Genomic DNA, 17,098 nt, shown 5'->3' with positions numbered 1-17,098 from the left:
ATGCTAATCATTAATACTGAGAATTTAAATATAACCAGGAATACTCATTTTCAAAGCAATTTCTGCCAGACAAGCGTTCCTGACTTCACATGCCATGGGGAGCTTTGGTAGTGATGCCAGGTTGGGCTCTTTTCTGATATCAAAGCACAATGAAGCAAGGATATAGAATTGTGATCTACAGCCTACAAGTCTGGGAAAAGAAAACAAAAAGTGATTTTATGTCACATCCGTACATGCCAAAAGTCATCACAGTGTAAAAACCTGCTGGTGCTCTAAAACTGAGGTTGTAATGATTTTCCATTGTGATGCGACAATGACATTTTGTTTCTGATTTTAAAAAATAATTCTAATTGAAAAGGACACGCTGTTTGGTTTATAGGTGGCATGCTATAAGGTATGTCTCAGAAGTGTTTATCAAACAACCTGTTACAGAGAACTGAGCCAGTTCTTCACGTGTCTGAAAACCTCCCTCATTTATGGGATATATATTTCTCTTTGAAGGGAACCCTAAGGGAATAGCTGCAAACATATCCTAGTGCTGATTATTTTGTCACAGGAGCAAACAGTGCTTTATCACGAAGACAGCAATTAATGCCAAAACAAAAAGCTCTTTGCTTTTACATGTGATGCTGAAAGAAACTCGGTTACAAAATAATTAATGGGAAACATAAGCTTCTGTAACACACATTGAAAATGTGTGCTGATTTCCTGATGCTTTGTGAAGAAAAAAAGAGCTGGACTGATTTTACAAAGGAAATGTGTATGTTTTTCTGCAGCTAATTAATGTGAACCTACTATTATCCTTGCATGTGTCATACACAGCTCATCGCTTCATGGAACACAGAACCCAATAAGTAAATGACACTGGAAGTCGAGTCCTGCTGGCCTCATACAAGCAAATAGCTACTAAAGAGGAGATCTTAAAACTCCTATGGATCTGGTTAAAATTTTCCTATTTGATTTGTCTGTAACACTAAAATTTTATCAGCAAACAGGCAGAGTTCTCAAAAACAAACCAAATAAAAACCAGAGAAATATTCTCAAGTTTCTGGAAAACAACAACAAAAACCACTGTTGCTTGTACTTTATTTATCGCCATCCAGATTTTTTTAATAGCTGCTAAAATCACCGTTCTTTTTTTCTGGCCTGAGATCTGACCTCCTCAGAAGCAAACATCAGCCCAAGCACGTCAACTCTTGCAAACTGAAAATTAGATTCATATCACTGTGGCTCAGGTAAACCACACATTCATACGTTTGTCAGAGGAACGCTACGTCACGCTGCTCTTACACACACACACTTTGAGATGCTCATGGGTTTTTTCAAGAGGTAAAACTACCCCTACTCTTCTCGTACCAAACTCAATCAATAGATAGCTCTGATTTCCTCATCTTTCCATGTGCTTCTATTCCCGAAAGTACTGCACTCAGATCTATAAATATATAAGAGTAAAAGCAAGGATGCTGGACCACCACTTACACAGACCAGAGTGAGTTATACAGACATCAACTGATTTTCCTCTTTCCGGTGCCTGGAAAACCACCAGTTTCAGACCTCCTTCCCACCTAGTACAGACCAAAGTTAATTTATAGAAAGCAACCTTAGAAATAATCTGTGTCAGAATACTAATGTGTTCATACTCAAATTCAAGGAAGCCTGTTCTCTGAACCAACATCCCTTTTGCTGCCTTAAAAATATGTTTGCAAGGCTGGAAAAGTTAACAGAAAATTATTAAGTGGAAAGAAAAAACAGAGCAGTAAGAAAAACTAACTAAAAACTGATCATCATCTGAAAGCTGCAGAAGGATCAGCATTCTCACAAGGAATACAAATGACTATCGTCATTCATCTTCTTCCAGGCAGTACAGCAAAATAGACTCACCAGCTGCACCTATTTAATATCGTCAGACAAATGACTGGGCTTAACTATAAGTCATTTTTTTTCTTCAAAGTGGCTGGTGTGATGCTTTGTTTTGGGAAAGAACAACATTGATAACACAACGCTGTTTTCAGTTGTGATGAGTAGTTCTGAAGCTGAGTCAAGAAGTTTTAGCTTTCTCAGCTTATCCTACAGTCTAAGAAGAGGGCTACGAGCAACTCAAGGAAGGGGACAGAATCAGGACCTAAACCTGAACAAGGCAATATTCCATACTCAATGCCACAATGTGTAAGGAAAGCTTGCAAAGAAAACAGTGTTTATCAGGAGAGCAACTGATGCTTGGGGACTAACAGGGCATCACTGGGGGCTGAGCAATTGATTGGGCATCAGTTGTTACACGTGGATCTATGTTCAGAAGTGTGCATCATAGCTGTTGCCCTCTTTCCCCCTTTCTTTTCTCAACTTCAGTAAATTGTTTTTAACTCCAGTCCACTAGCTCTGCTTGATCCCTCCATCCTCCCCCTCCCGGTCTCTCTTCCTTACCTTTGAGAAGTGGGGGAGTGAGCCAACAACTGCACAGAGCTCAGCTACCTCCAAAACTAAACCACAACACAACAGAGAAACAAAGTGACCAACCCCATTGATTACAGCCACATCACTGCAGAATGTGCAATAGTTCAGGTCCTAAAGAACAGGAGGGATAAAGCACCAGCCGAGAGAACCACACTAAAAGTTAGTGGGGAACTAAGCACTCCTGAGCACACGCCATTCATCCCTTAAACCTCAAAAAAGATAGAGCAATTGGATGACACCTCTGAAAAAACAACTGGAGGCAAGTCCAGCACAAGTATTCTAGGAAATGAGCCAAACTTCTTTGGCTAAAAAACAGCCCTGAGCTGGCATGACACTGGACATAGGCAAGAATAAGGGAAGAGCTCTGCTACATCAGCTCTGCTACATCTGCTACACATCAAATAAAGTTTGAAGGATTTTCCATAGGGGTGGAGGAAAGAAACCAACAGTAACACAATTAAACCAGTAAGAAACTAAAGGCTTCATGCTACTTAACAGAACACTACAATTCAATTATAGGCCTGCAGGGGATTTGCCAGGTCAAAGCCTAAAAAATGAACGCGTGCATGTAAGTGCCTAGAAGAGGGGAGCAAAAGATCAACCCTACTACTGTCAAGAGCACAGCAGCGCTTACAGGATGGGGCAGAATCAGACAGCACCAAAAGAACCCCCCTACCCCAACATAATAACGAGGCAGAGATTGAACTGAAGAAGGCTACAAAACTCAGCTCACCCTTTAACCAAGGCTGGGAGAGGTGAGCTAAATCCGCCACTACAATATCTTGTTGGATAGAGTCCGTACCTCAAATAAAGAACCTGACAGCTCCAGTGAAAGCTTAAAAGATTCAAAGATGAGAACAAGAAACCACATGAACAAGCACAAAAATTTTATTCTTAGGACAAAATGCAAGCAATAAGAAGAAATCAAGTACCACATACAACTACATACAGCAGGTACAAAACACCAAAGAATCACATGAAATAAGACAGTAAAAAGCTTCCACTTCTTGCTCAATCCTGCCTCCCGGTTCTCCACACCGCTCCTTCCATCTTCGGCAGCAGATCCTGAAACACGAGGCACGACACCATTAGACCGCAGCAGCAGCAAAGCCTCCACCTGAAGGAAGCGGGAAGCCCAGCGCCCCAAAGGAACGCGGCACACAGCCACGCAGCCAACCAGGAAGATCCTGCATGCCCCCCCTCCTCCCCGGCCCGTTGCAGCAAAATCTACTCCGAGCAGCTTTTCTCACCTCAGGGGTGCACGGTGGAGGCTCCAGCCGGCGCTGCAGGGGATCGCAGAGGCGGGCAGACTGGGCAAATGCAGCTGGGCACACTAAAAGCAGCGGCAAAGGAGTCTGCTTCCCTGCTTACAGGGGACCCTCAGCCGCTGTCTCCATGGCAAAGGGCCTGGGACTGCGGGGCACAGCCGCTCCCTGAGTTACAGGGCAGCCCCATCCCTAAGGCCGCGGGAGGCTCCTTCTCTCCCAGTCGGGGGCGCTTTGACCCGCCGCCCGCTAACAGGGCGGTCACCCCACACGGGCTGCCAGCAGAGCATAGAGGCTCGCACGCCCAGACCCTGACTACAGGCGGGCAGACAACACCCCTGGAGCCACAGAGCTCGGTTTCCCCCCCAGCAGCAGGAGCAACTCTGAGCCGCCAGGCAGTGGGGCAACACGGCCAAAGGCCGCGGTCGGGATGCCAGCCCCAAGTCCAGGGAGGGCGCAAGCCCAGCCCCACATCTCGCGGCCCCGTGCCTCTGAAAGGCCGGGGCCACATTCCCGCCTGACTACAGGGGGTCTCTCTCTCTCAGAACACAGCTCACCAAGCACAGGGGGCACGCACGGCCCTGCCGACAGGACGGCGCCCCACGCCTCACCATCTATCTCCAAGAAGCCCCACGGAGCACGTGGCTCCCGCCAATGCCTGAGTTACAGGCTGGCCCGCCCGGCAGCACAACATCAGCACATCTTTGGGAGCCCAGAGAGCAACCTCAACCCACCGAGCGGGGAGGTCACCCCACACACAATCAGCACCTCAACCTGCACCCTCTGACGGGACAGGGAGGGGTCACTCCCACCAGCTGGATGGCTAAAGCAGCCGGCTGCAGCGCTGCAGCCTCCCCAGCCCTGATTACAGGGAGCATAGGGGTACAGGGGACGGGCTGCTCAGGGGAACAGAGGGCTTGTGACATGCACCCCGAGTACAGGGCTGTCACGCCGCCAGCAGAACAGGCGGCCATGCAAGGACAGGCCCAAGCCCTGGATACAGGGTGGCCTTGGCCACACAACTACCACGTGGCTCAGATCTCTACTAAGCATAAAGGAGACAGGACACACAGGACATCCGCTGCGCTCGCAGGACTAAGGTGAGAGGGAACACCCCTCATGCGGCATGCACCAAAGTCCTCCATTCCCCCCTGGGAAGTCACAGCTAAGCTGCAGCAATCTTTGAGGAGGCCTAAAGGGAAAGCACACGTGCTCAGTCACTCCACAAACACAAACAAGGAAAGGAAGGGGAACACACACACAGATGCAACTTTCCAGAAGGGAAGGACAACGCAGCGCAGCCAAGCCCTGGGAATAAACCCACACCTACGAGCAACAGGCAAGAGCCTGGGACCCATCCCCGGGCAGCACGGAGGCCACAGACCTCAACGTGACAAGGGGCTACTTGAGAAAGGACAAAGGCCAAACGCCACGACACGCACCCCGAGTACAGGGCTGGCGCATCAACAGGCCACCAGCAGGCAACAGCACTGATGGGCCGGAGGAGGAGGGGCAGGGAAAGGCACTACCCTGCTTACAGGGCGGCCCTGGGGTCCAGCGAGCTCCATTTCCCACTCGGGTGCGGAGAGGTGGCTCTCGCCCTCCGTACAGGGGGCCACGCTCCCCAGGCAGCCAAAGGAGCAAGAAGGCAAAAGGCCAACTACAACTACAGCAAAGACCGGAGCCCTGCTTACAGGGAGGTCGCCCAGCACAAAGCCGGCCTGGTCACCCAAGGTGCCGGCAACGCTCAACTCCAATTTGACTATGCCCCTGCTAGCAGGGAGATGCTTTGCCCAGGGTGCCTCTCTCCTTCCCCCCCGCATCTGCAGGCTTCTGCTTCCTCTTCATCTTCGCTCCTGCCTCCCGGTTCTCCACACCGCTCCTTCCATCTTCGGCAGCAGATCCTGAAACACGAGGCACGACACCATTAGACCGCAGCAGCAGCAAAGCCTCCACCTGAAGGAAGCGGGAAGCCCAGCGCCCCAAAGGAACGCGGCACACAGCCACGCAGCCAACCAGGAAGATCCTGCATGCCCCCCCTCCTCCCCGGCCCGTTGCAGCAAAATCTACTCCGAGCAGCTTTTCTCACCTCAGGGGTGCACGGTGGAGGCTCCAGCCGGCGCTGCAGGGGATCGCAGAGGCGGGCAGACTGGGCAAATGCAGCTGGGCACACTAAAAGCAGCGGCAAAGGAGTCTGCTTCCCTGCTTACAGGGGACCCTCAGCCGCTGTCTCCATGGCAAAGGGCCTGGGACTGCGGGGCACAGCCGCTCCCTGAGTTACAGGGCAGCCCCATCCCTAAGGCCGCGGGAGGCTCCTTCTCTCCCAGTCGGGGGCGCTTTGACCCGCCGCCCGCTAACAGGGCGGTCACCCCACACGGGCTGCCAGCAGAGCATAGAGGCTCGCACGCCCAGACCCTGACTACAGGCGGGCAGACAACACCCCTGGAGCCACAGAGCTCGGTTTCCCCCCCAGCAGCAGGAGCAACTCTGAGCCGCCAGGCAGTGGGGCAACACGGCCAAAGGCCGCGGTCGGGATGCCAGCCCCAAGTCCAGGGAGGGCGCAAGCCCAGCCCCACATCTCGCGGCCCCGTGCCTCTGAAAGGCCGGGGCCACATTCCCGCCTGACTACAGGGGGTCTCTCTCTCTCTCAGAACACAGCTCACCAAGCACAGGGGGCACGCACGGCCCTGCCGACAGGACGGCGCCCCACGCCTCACCATCTATCTCCAAGAAGCCCCACGGAGCACGTGGCTCCCGCCAATGCCTGAGTTACAGGCTGGCCCGCCCGGCAGCACAACATCAGCACATCTTTGGGAGCCCAGAGAGCAACCTCAACCCACCGAGCGGGGAGGTCACCCCACACACAATCAGCACCTCAACCTGCACCCTCTGACGGGACAGGGAGGGGTCACTCCCACCAGCTGGATGGCTAAAGCAGCCGGCTGCAGCGCTGCAGCCTCCCCAGCCCTGATTACAGGGAGCATAGGGGTACAGGGGACGGGCTGCTCAGGGGAACAGAGGGCTTGTGACATGCACCCCGAGTACAGGGCTGTCACGCCGCCAGCAGAACAGGCGGCCATGCAAGGACAGGCCCAAGCCCTGGATACAGGGTGGCCTTGGCCACACAACTACCACGTGGCTCAGATCTCTACTAAGCATAAAGGAGACAGGACACACAGGACATCCGCTGCGCTCGCAGGACTAAGGTGAGAGGGAACACCCCTCATGCGGCATGCACCAAAGTCCTCCATTCCCCCCTGGGAAGTCACAGCTAAGCTGCAGCAATCTTTGAGGAGGCCTAAAGGGAAAGCACACGTGCTCAGTCACTCCACAAACACAAACAAGGAAAGGAAGGGGAACACACACACAGATGCAACTTTCCAGAAGGGAAGGACAACGCAGCGCAGCCAAGCCCTGGGAATAAACCCACACCTATGAGCAACAGGCAAGAGCCTGGGACCCATCCCCGGGCAGCACGGAGGCCACAGACCTCAACGTGACAAGGGGCTACTTGAGAAAGGACAAAGGCCAAACGCCACGACACGCACCCCGAGTACAGGGCTGGCGCATCAACAGGCCACCAGCAGGCAACAGCACTGATGGGCCGGAGGAGGAGGGGCAGGGAAAGGCACTACCCTGCTTACAGGGCGGCCCTGGGGTCCAGCGAGCTCCATTTCCCACTCGGGTGCGGAGAGGTGGCTCTCGCCCTCCGTACAGGGGGCCACGCTCCCCAGGCAGCCAAAGGAGCAAGAAGGCAAAAGGCCAACTACAACTACAGCAAAGACCGGAGCCCTGCTTACAGGGAGGTCGCCCAGCACAAAGCCGGCCTGGTCACCCAAGGTGCCGGCAACGCTCAACTCCAATTTGACTATGCCCCTGCTAGCAGGGAGATGCTTTGCCCAGGGTGCCTCTCTCCTTCCCCCCCGCATCTGCAGGCTTCTGCTTCCTCTTCATCTTCGCTCCTGCCTCCCGGTTCTCCACACCGCTCCTTCCATCTTCGGCAGCAGATCCTGAAACACGAGGCACGACACCATTAGACCGCAGCAGCAGCAAAGCCTCCACCTGAAGGAAGCGGGAAGCCCAGCGCCCCAAAGGAACGCGGCACACAGCCACGCAGCCAACCAGGAAGATCCTGCATGCCCCCCCTCCTCCCCGGCCCGTTGCAGCAAAATCTACTCCGAGCAGCTTTTCTCACCTCAGGGGTGCACGGTGGAGGCTCCAGCCGGCGCTGCAGGGGATCGCAGAGGCGGGCAGACTGGGCAAATGCAGCTGGGCACACTAAAAGCAGCGGCAAAGGAGTCTGCTTCCCTGCTTACAGGGGACCCTCAGCCGCTGTCTCCATGGCAAAGGGCCTGGGACTGCGGGGCACAGCCGCTCCCTGAGTTACAGGGCAGCCCCATCCCTAAGGCCGCGGGAGGCTCCTTCTCTCCCAGTCGGGGGCGCTTTGACCCGCCGCCCGCTAACAGGGCGGTCACCCCACACGGGCTGCCAGCAGAGCATAGAGGCTCGCACGCCCAGACCCTGACTACAGGCGGGCAGACAACACCCCTGGAGCCACAGAGCTCGGTTTCCCCCCCAGCAGCAGGAGCAACTCTGAGCCGCCAGGCAGCGGGGCAACACGGCCAAAGGCCGCGGTCGGGATGCCAGCCCCAAGTCCAGGGAGGGCGCAAGCCCAGCCCCACATCTCGCGGCCCCGTGCCTCTGAAAGGCCGGGGCCACATTCCCGCCTGACTACAGGGGGTCTCTCTCTCTCAGAACACAGCTCACCAAGCACAGGGGGCACGCACGGCCCTGCCGACAGGACGGCGCCCCACGCCTCACCATCTATCTCCAAGAAGCCCCACGGAGCACGTGGCTCCCGCCAATGCCTGAGTTACAGGCTGGCCCGCCCGGCAGCACAACATCAGCACATCTTTGGGAGCCCAGAGAGCAACCTCAACCCACCGAGCGGGGAGGTCACCCCACACACAATCAGCACCTCAACCTGCACCCTCTGACGGGACAGGGAGGGGTCACTCCCACCAGCTGGATGGCTAAAGCAGCCGGCTGCAGCGCAGCAGCCTCCCCAGCCCTGATTACAGGGAGCATAGGGGCAGTAGGCCGCTTGGGGGACAGAGGGCTCCATGCCAATTGACAGACATACAAGTACAGGGCTGGCACATCAACAGGCCACCAGCAGGCAACAGCACTGAGGGGCCGGAGGAGGAGGGGCAGGGAAAGGCACTACCCTGCTTACAGGGCGGCCCTGGGGTCCAGCGAGCTCCATTTCCCACTCGGGTGCGGAGAGGTGGCTCTCGCCCTCCGTACAGGGGGCCACGCTCCCCAGGCAGCCAAAGGAGCAAGAAGGCAAAAGGCCAACTACAACTACAGCAAAGACCGGAGCCCTGCTTACAGGGAGGTCGCCCAGCACAAAGCCGGCCTGGTCACCCAAGGTGCCGGCAACGCTCAACTCCAATTTGACTATGCCCCTGCTAGCAGGGAGATGCTTTGCCCAGGGTGCCTCTCTCCTTCCCCCCCGCATCTGCAGGCTTCTGCTTCCTCTTCATCTTCGCTCCTGCCTCCCGGTTCTCCACACCGCTTCTTCCATCTTCGGCAGCAGATCCTGAAACACGAGGCACGACACCATTAGACCGCAGCAGCAGCAAAGCCTCCACCTGAAGGAAGCGGGAAGCCCAGCGCCCCAAAGGAACGCGGCACACAGCCACGCAGCCAACCAGGAAGATCCTGCATGCCCCCCCTCCTCCCCGGCCCGTTGCAGCAAAATCTACTCCGAGCAGCTTTTCTCACCTCAAGGGCGCACGGTAGAGGCTCCAGCCGGCGCTGCAGGGGATCGCAGAGGCGGGCAGACTGGGCAAATGCAGCTGGGCACACTAAAAGCAGCGGCAAAGGAGTCTGCTTCCCTGCTTACAGGGGACCCTCAGCCGCTGTCTCCATGGCAAAGGGCCTGGGACTGCGGGGCACAGCCGCTCCCTGAGTTACAGGGCAGCCCCATCCCTAAGGCCGCGGGAGGCTCCTTCTCTCCCAGTCGGGGGCGCTTTGACCCGCCGCCCGCTAACAGGGCGGTCACCCCACACGGGCTGCCAGCAGAGCATAGAGGCTCGCACGCCCAGACCCTGACTACAGGCGGGCAGACAACACCCCTGGAGCCACAGAGCTCGGTTTCCCCCCCAGCAGCAGGAGCAACTCTGAGCCGCCAGGCAGCGGGGCAACACGGCCAAAGGCCGCGGTCGGGATGCCAGCCCCAAGTCCAGGGAGGGCGCAAGCCCAGCCCCACATCTCGCGGCCCCGTGCCTCTGAAAGGCCGGGGCCACATTCCCGCCTGACTACAGGGGGTCTCTCTCTCTCAGAACACAGCTCACCAAGCACAGGGGGCACGCACGGCCCTGCCGACAGGACGGCGCCCCACGCCTCACCATCTATCTCCAAGAAGCCCCACGGAGCACGTGGCTCCCGCCAATGCCTGAGTTACAGGCTGGCCCGCCCGGCAGCACAACATCAGCACATCTTTGGGAGCCCAGAGAGCAACCTCAACCCACCGAGCGGGGAGGTCACCCCACACACAATCAGCACCTCAACCTGCACCCTCTGACGGGACAGGGAGGGGTCACCCCCACCAGCTGGATGGCTAAAGCAGCCGGCTGCAGCGCTGCAGCCTCCCCAGCCCTGATTACAGGGAGCATAGGGGCAGTAGGCCGCTTGGGGGACAGAGGGCTCCATGCCAATTGACAGACATACAAGTACAGGGCTGGCACATCAACAGGCCACCAGCAGGCAACAGCACTGAGGGGCCGGAGGAGGAGGGGCAGGGAAAGGCACTACCCTGCTTACAGGGCGGCCCTGGGGTCCAGCGAGCTCCATTTCCCACTCGGGTGCGGAGAGGTGGCTCTCGCCCTCCGTACAGGGGGCCACGCTCCCCAGGCAGCCAAAGGAGCAAGAAGGCAAAAGGCCAACTACAACTACAGCAAAGACTGGAGCCCTGCTTACAGGGAGGTCGCCCAGCACAAAGCCGGCCTGGTCACCCAAGGTGCCGGCAACGCTCAACTCCAATTTGACTATGCCCCTGCTAGCAGGGAGATGCTTTGCCCAGGGTGCCTCTCTCCTTCCCCCCCGCATCTGCAGGCTTCTGCTTCCTCTTCATCTTCGCTCCTGCCTCCCGGTTCTCCACACCGCTTCTTCCATCTTCGGCAGCAGATCCTGAAACACGAGGCACGACACCATTAGACCGCAGCAGCAGCAAAGCCTCCACCTGAAGGAAGCGGGAAGCCCAGCGCCCCAAAGGAACGCGGCACACAGCCACGCAGCCAACCAGGAAGATCCTGCATGCCCCCCCTCCTCCCCGGCCCGTTGCAGCAAAATCTACTCCGAGCAGCTTTTCTCACCTCAGGGGTGCACGGTGGAGGCTCCAGCCGGCGCTGCAGGGGATCGCAGAGGCGGGCAGACTGGGCAAATGCAGCTGGGCACACTAAAAGCAGCGGCAAAGGAGTCTGCTTCCCTGCTTACAGGGGACCCTCAGCCGCTGTCTCCATGGCAAAGGGCCTGGGACTGCGGGGCACAGCCGCTCCCTGAGTTACAGGGCAGCCCCATCCCTAAGGCCGCGGGAGGCTCCTCTCCCAGTCGGGGGCGCTTTGACCCGCCGCCCGCTAACAGGGCGGTCACCCCACACGGGCTGCCAGCAGAGCATAGAGGCTCGCACGCCCAGACCCTGACTACAGGCGGGCAGACAACACCCCTGGAGCCACAGAGCTCGGTTTCCCCCCCAGCAGCAGGAGCAACTCTGAGCCGCCAGGCAGCGGGGCAACACGGCCAAAGGCCGCGGTCGGGATGCCAGCCCCAAGTCCAGGGAGGGCGCAAGCCCAGCCCCACATCTCGCGGCCCCGTGCCTCTGAAAGGCCGGGGCCACATTCCCGCCTGACTACAGGGGGTCTCTCTCTCTCAGAACACAGCTCACCAAGCACAGGGGGCACGCACGGCCCTGCCGACAGGACGGCGCCCCACGCCTCACCATCTATCTCCAAGAAGCCCCACGGAGCACGTGGCTCCCGCCAATGCCTGAGTTACAGGCTGGCCCGCCCGGCAGCACAACATCAGCACATCTTTGGGAGCCCAGAGAGCAACCTCAACCCACCGAGCGGGGAGGTCACCCCACACACAATCAGCACCTCAACCTGCACCCTCTGACGGGACAGGGAGGGGTCACTCCCACCAGCTGGATGGCTAAAGCAGCCGGCTGCAGCGCAGCAGCCTCCCCAGCCCTGATTACAGGGAGCATAGGGGCAGTAGGCCGCTTGGGGGACAGAGGGCTCCATGCCAATTGACAGACATACAAGTACAGGGCTGGCACATCAACAGGCCACCAGCAGGCAACAGCACTGAGGGGCCGGAGGAGGAGGGGCAGGGAAAGGCACTACCCTGCTTACAGGGCGGCCCTGGGGTCCAGCGAGCTCCATTTCCCACTCGGGTGCGGAGAGGTGGCTCTCGCCCTCCGTACAGGGGGCCACGCTCCCCAGGCAGCCAAAGGAGCAAGAAGGCAAAAGGCCAACTACAACTACAGCAAAGACCGGAGCCCTGCTTACAGGGAGGTCGCCCAGCACAAAGCCGGCCTGGTCACCCAAGGTGCCGGCAACGCTCAACTCCAATTTGACTATGCCCCTGCTAGCAGGGAGATGCTTTGCCCAGGGTGCCTCTCTCCTTCCCCCCCGCATCTGCAGGCTTCTGCTTCCTCTTCATCTTCGCTCCTGCCTCCCGGTTCTCCACACCGCTTCTTCCATCTTCGGCAGCAGATCCTGAAACAAGAGGCACGACACCATTAGACCGCAGCAGCAGCAAAGCCTCCACCTGAAGGAAGCGGGAAGCCCAGCGCCCCAAAGGAACGCGGCACACAGCCACGCAGCCAACCAGGAAGATCCTGCATGCCCCCCCTCCTCCCCGGCCCGTTGCAGCAAAATCTACTCCGAGCAGCTTTTCTCACCTCAAGGGCGCACGGTAGAGGCTCCAGCCGGCGCTGCAGGGGATCGCAGAGGCGGGCAGACTGGGCAAATGCAGCTGGGCACACTAAAAGCAGCGGCAAAGGAGTCTGCTTCCCTGCTTACAGGGGACCCTCAGCCGCTGTCTCCATGGCAAAGGGCCTGGGACTGCGGGGCACAGCCGCTCCCTGAGTTACAGGGCAGCCCCATCCCTAAGGCCGCGGGAGGCTCCTTCTCTCCCAGTCGGGGGCGCTTTGACCCGCCGCCCGCTAACAGGGCGGTCACCCCACACGGGCTGCCAGCAGAGCATAGAGGCTCGCACGCCCAGACCCTGACTACAGGCGGGCAGACAACACCCCTGGAGCCACAGAGCTCGGTTTCCCCCCCAGCAGCAGGAGCAACTCTGAGCCGCCAGGCAGCGGGGCAACACGGCCAAAGGCCGCGGTCGGGATGCCAGCCCCAAGTCCAGGGAGGGCGCAAGCCCAGCCCCACATCTCGCGGCCCCGTGCCTCTGAAAGGCCGGGGCCACATTCCCGCCTGACTACAGGGGGTCTCTCTCTCTCAGAACACAGCTCACCAAGCACAGGGGGCACGCACGGCCCTGCCGACAGGACGGCGCCCCACGCCTCACCATCTATCTCCAAGAAGCCCCACGGAGCACGTGGCTCCCGCCAATGCCTGAGTTACAGGCTGGCCCGCCCGGCAGCACAACATCAGCACATCTTTGGGAGCCCAGAGAGCAACCTCAACCCACCGAGCGGGGAGGTCACCCCACACACAATCAGCACCTCAACCTGCACCCTCTGACGGGACAGGGAGGGGTCACTCCCACCAGCTGGATGGCTAAAGCAGCCGGCTGCAGCGCTGCAGCCTCCCCAGCCCTGATTACAGGGAGCATAGGGGTACAGGGGACGGGCTGCTCAGGGGAACAGAGGGCTTGTGACATGCACCCCGAGTACAGGGCTGTCACGCCGCCAGCAGAACAGGCGGCCATGCAAGGACAGGCCCAAGCCCTGGATACAGGGTGGCCTTGGCCACACAACTACCACGTGGCTCAGATCTCTACTAAGCATAAAGGAGACAGGACACACAGGACATCCGCTGCGCTCGCAGGACTAAGGTGAGAGGGAACACCCCTCATGCGGCATGCACCAAAGTCCTCCATTCCCCCCTGGGAAGTCACAGCTAAGCTGCAGCAATCTTTGAGGAGGCCTAAAGGGAAAGCACACGTGCTCAGTCACTCCACAAACACAAACAAGGAAAGGAAGGGGAACACACACACAGATGCAACTTTCCAGAAGGGAAGGACAACGCAGCGCAGCCAAGCCCTGGGAATAAACCCACACCTACGAGCAACAGGCAAGAGCCTGGGACCCATCCCCGGGCAGCACGGAGGCCACAGACCTCAACGTGACAAGGGGCTACTTGAGAAAGGACAAAGGCCAAACGCCACGACACGCACCCCGAGTACAGGGCTGGCGCATCAACAGGCCACCAGCAGGCAACAGCACTGAGGGGCCGGAGGAGGAGGGGCAGGGAAAGGCACTACCCTGCTTACAGGGCGGCCCTGGGGTCCAGCGAGCTCCATTTCCCACTCGGGTGCGGAGAGGTGGCTCTCGCCCTCCGTACAGGGGGCCACGCTCCCCAGGCAGCCAAAGGAGCAAGAAGGCAAAAGGCCAACTACAACTACAGCAAAGACCGGAGCCCTGCTTACAGGGAGGTCGCCCAGCACAAAGCCGGCCTGGTCACCCAAGGTGCCGGCAACGCTCAACTCCAATTTGACTATGCCCCTGCTAGCAGGGAGATGCTTTGCCCAGGGTGCCTCTCTCCTTCCCCCCCGCATCTGCAGGCTTCTGCTTCCTCTTCATCTTCGCTCCTGCCTCCCGGTTCTCCACACCGCTTCTTCCATCTTCGGCAGCAGATCCTGAAACCTGAGGCAGGGCTCCATTTGACTTGTATTCCCTCCTCCCCAGCCCAATCCAGCCAAAATTACTTTGAGCAGAAGGTATCACTGCTGGCTAAATTAAAGGTATGGAGCAATCGTGAGGTCAATTGTAGGCAAATGGGGAAATGGGCCCTCATTGTGCAGAGGCATGGCTTCTCAAGTTGGTGATTGACAGAGACTAGCACTTCAGGCCATGAACATTGTCAAGGTAGGATACAGAATCACTCGGTAGCCTAGGTTCTCAGAGCAACCTACCTTTCCTTCCTATCATAGGTTTCACATCACATTCACTTACGTGAACAGTGCAACAGTACTCTAGGGCTTCCTCCTTTTTATCCTTAGTGTCTCACTCACGTTACCCCCCCCAGTTCCAACCAATGCAACGTGATAAAAAGATACAAACTTCCTGAAGGACAACGACCCATTTGAGAAAAAATTCTTTATTCAGGCTGATTACTGCCGTCTCTCAGCATCTACCACCAAGGCAGTGCTCCGGCCAGACCCCGCCCCCCCCCCCCGCCGTCGGATCCTCGCTCCGGCCGAACCCCTCCCACCCTCAGCGCCGTCGGAGCCGCACTCCGGCCGGACCCCTCCCACCCCACACAACCCCAGCGCCGTCGGAGCCGCGCTCCGGCCGGACCCCTCCCACCCGACACAACCCTCCGCGCCGTCGGAGCTACGCTCCTGCCGGATTCCCCCTCCCCAACTCCCGCGCCGTCGGAGCCGCGCTCCGGCCGGACCACCACAATCCCCGCAACCCCTGGCCCTGCTCTTCCCCCTCGTTGCCCCGCTTCGACTCTTTAGTCATCCGTCGTTCCCAGCACATCCTGCCCGACGCCCGCCTCAATCTCTCCCGGCCGCCCCTCTGCTCGACCCCGCCGCTCCGCACCTCGGTCCCGATGCTGCTTGGATTCCGCCTTCTGTCCTTCCCTCGCAGCGCTCCGCTTCTTCTCGTGCTCTGAGGTAAACACCTGTTGCTCACCTTCCCGCCCGTCCGCCTTATATAGGTTTCCCTGCCGCCCGGCAGCCAATAGGAGCTCAGAACGCCGCTCTCTCTTCCCGCCGTTTTCCCTTCCCGCCGCTTTTTTTCCTCACCTCATCCTTCCCGCCCTTTCCAGCTGAAGGTGACTGGGCGGGGTCACCTGAAGGCCACGGCCGGGGTCACCTGAAGGTCACAGGCAGCTCGCAGGCGTTGCTGTCCGTTCTCTCAGGACAGAACCACCTCAGCTGTGTTCTCACCTCACCTGGCAGCCTGGCAGAGCTGGGAGTGGGGAATTCATTTCTTCAGTTTCAGTGTTTCTTTTAACAGTCACATAAACATTAGGTGTTCCTTCCAGAGTATTAGATGTCCACAAACACAATTTTAAAAAGTGTATATTTTTAATGAGTTCTCACATTGATACCTCACATATCTGCCCCTACAGGGAAAATCCCTTCTGAGCTCAGAAACCTCGTTACAGAGAGATAAGGGTGAAAAAGCTGATGCCTGATGTGTGAAGGATACCGTTTATTTGTAAACTCAAGTCGTCCTCGTGTTATAGATTTGCTTGTATTTTGTCCTTTATTTACACACCATGGTTGGAAATGCTCACCTCAGTGCTATGCACTGCACTGAACGTTCGCTGAACTCATTTCCTTCTGTCCTTGGCTACATTTTTTCTCATTGTAACAGTGGTGTAAAACAGGGCTAAAGAAGGATACCAAATGGCGATTCCAAAATAAGATGTATCAGTAGCAGAAACAACTCTTGGCAGCTGGGATGAAAAGTTTCCCCTTCAGGGAATCTCTTGCTTGGCATGCAAGCCAGGCAAATGGGCCACTGCAGAGAAAGGCAGCCTGGACCTGAGGGTACCAGCTGCATTGCAACACGTGGTGTACAGTGCGAGTGTCCCACCTTCTGGTTTGCCTGCCTGGGCTGCACTGAGTTAAGAGGAATTATCATGGTCCATGTATATGAGTTCCTCTGAAAGTAATGCCTCCTATTTATTCTCATGGAAATGACAACAGATAAAATGAGTGAGTCTGTTTGATAGAGCAAATTCTCAGCTACAGAATGCTGTTTTTCAACATAGTAAGCACCATTAGTAAGCATTTTTGCCAGCAATGAAGGTGAGGCTGAATGCTGTGGCTTGTCAAAATGTGCACCTGCACACATGAGCAGTGGGCACTGTCACCACTGCTGAAATGCACTGTGCATTGCCCCTCTGTGCTCACATCCATAAATCTTCAGCAAGCATTGAAGAAGGCCAGTGGGTGTTAGATATTTGGAACCTCACAGCTATCTTCACACTGAGCTGTGGGTTCATGCTTCTGCGCTTCTCAGTCATGAGTCCATTATTTGTCCAGATTGTCCAGATTCCTGTGGAGCACTTGAACTCCCTTCTGCCCTGTATGCCTAAGTATCTTCTTTTTTCTTCATGAAGGGCTAAGCATACAGGTATTGTCCTAGTACTGCAATCAGGCAGCAGCTGGAG

General features: G+C 57.2%; 1 long non-coding RNA gene across 7 annotated transcripts; it reads right to left on the bottom strand.

Annotated features, from left to right (window-relative positions):
- Positions 1-3,323: 3,323 nt before the first annotated feature.
- Positions 3,324-15,624, bottom strand: LOC128081686 (uncharacterized). Of its 7 annotated transcripts, none has more exons than XR_008207370.1 (8): positions 15,514-15,624; positions 12,685-14,610; positions 11,630-12,499; positions 9,504-10,054; positions 7,912-9,318; positions 5,806-7,726; positions 3,702-5,620; positions 3,324-3,516 (listed from the first exon to the last, which is right to left on the bottom strand). It is a non-coding gene; the product is annotated as an uncharacterized LOC128081686 (long non-coding RNA). The 7 variants fall into 7 exon arrangements; XR_008207380.1 differs by having other exon boundaries at positions 3,702-4,252; positions 6,343-7,726; XR_008207373.1 differs by lacking the exon at positions 3,702-5,620.
- Positions 15,625-17,098: the final 1,474 nt, after the last annotated feature.

The sequence above is a fragment of the Tympanuchus pallidicinctus genome, unplaced genomic scaffold (genome assembly GCF_026119805.1).
Source record: "Tympanuchus pallidicinctus isolate F22 unplaced genomic scaffold, pur_lepc_1.0 scaffold1, whole genome shotgun sequence".
NCBI classification, from domain to species: domain Eukaryota; kingdom Metazoa; phylum Chordata; class Aves; order Galliformes; family Phasianidae; genus Tympanuchus; species Tympanuchus pallidicinctus.
This window is presented reverse-complemented; position numbering and strand designations above follow the sequence as displayed.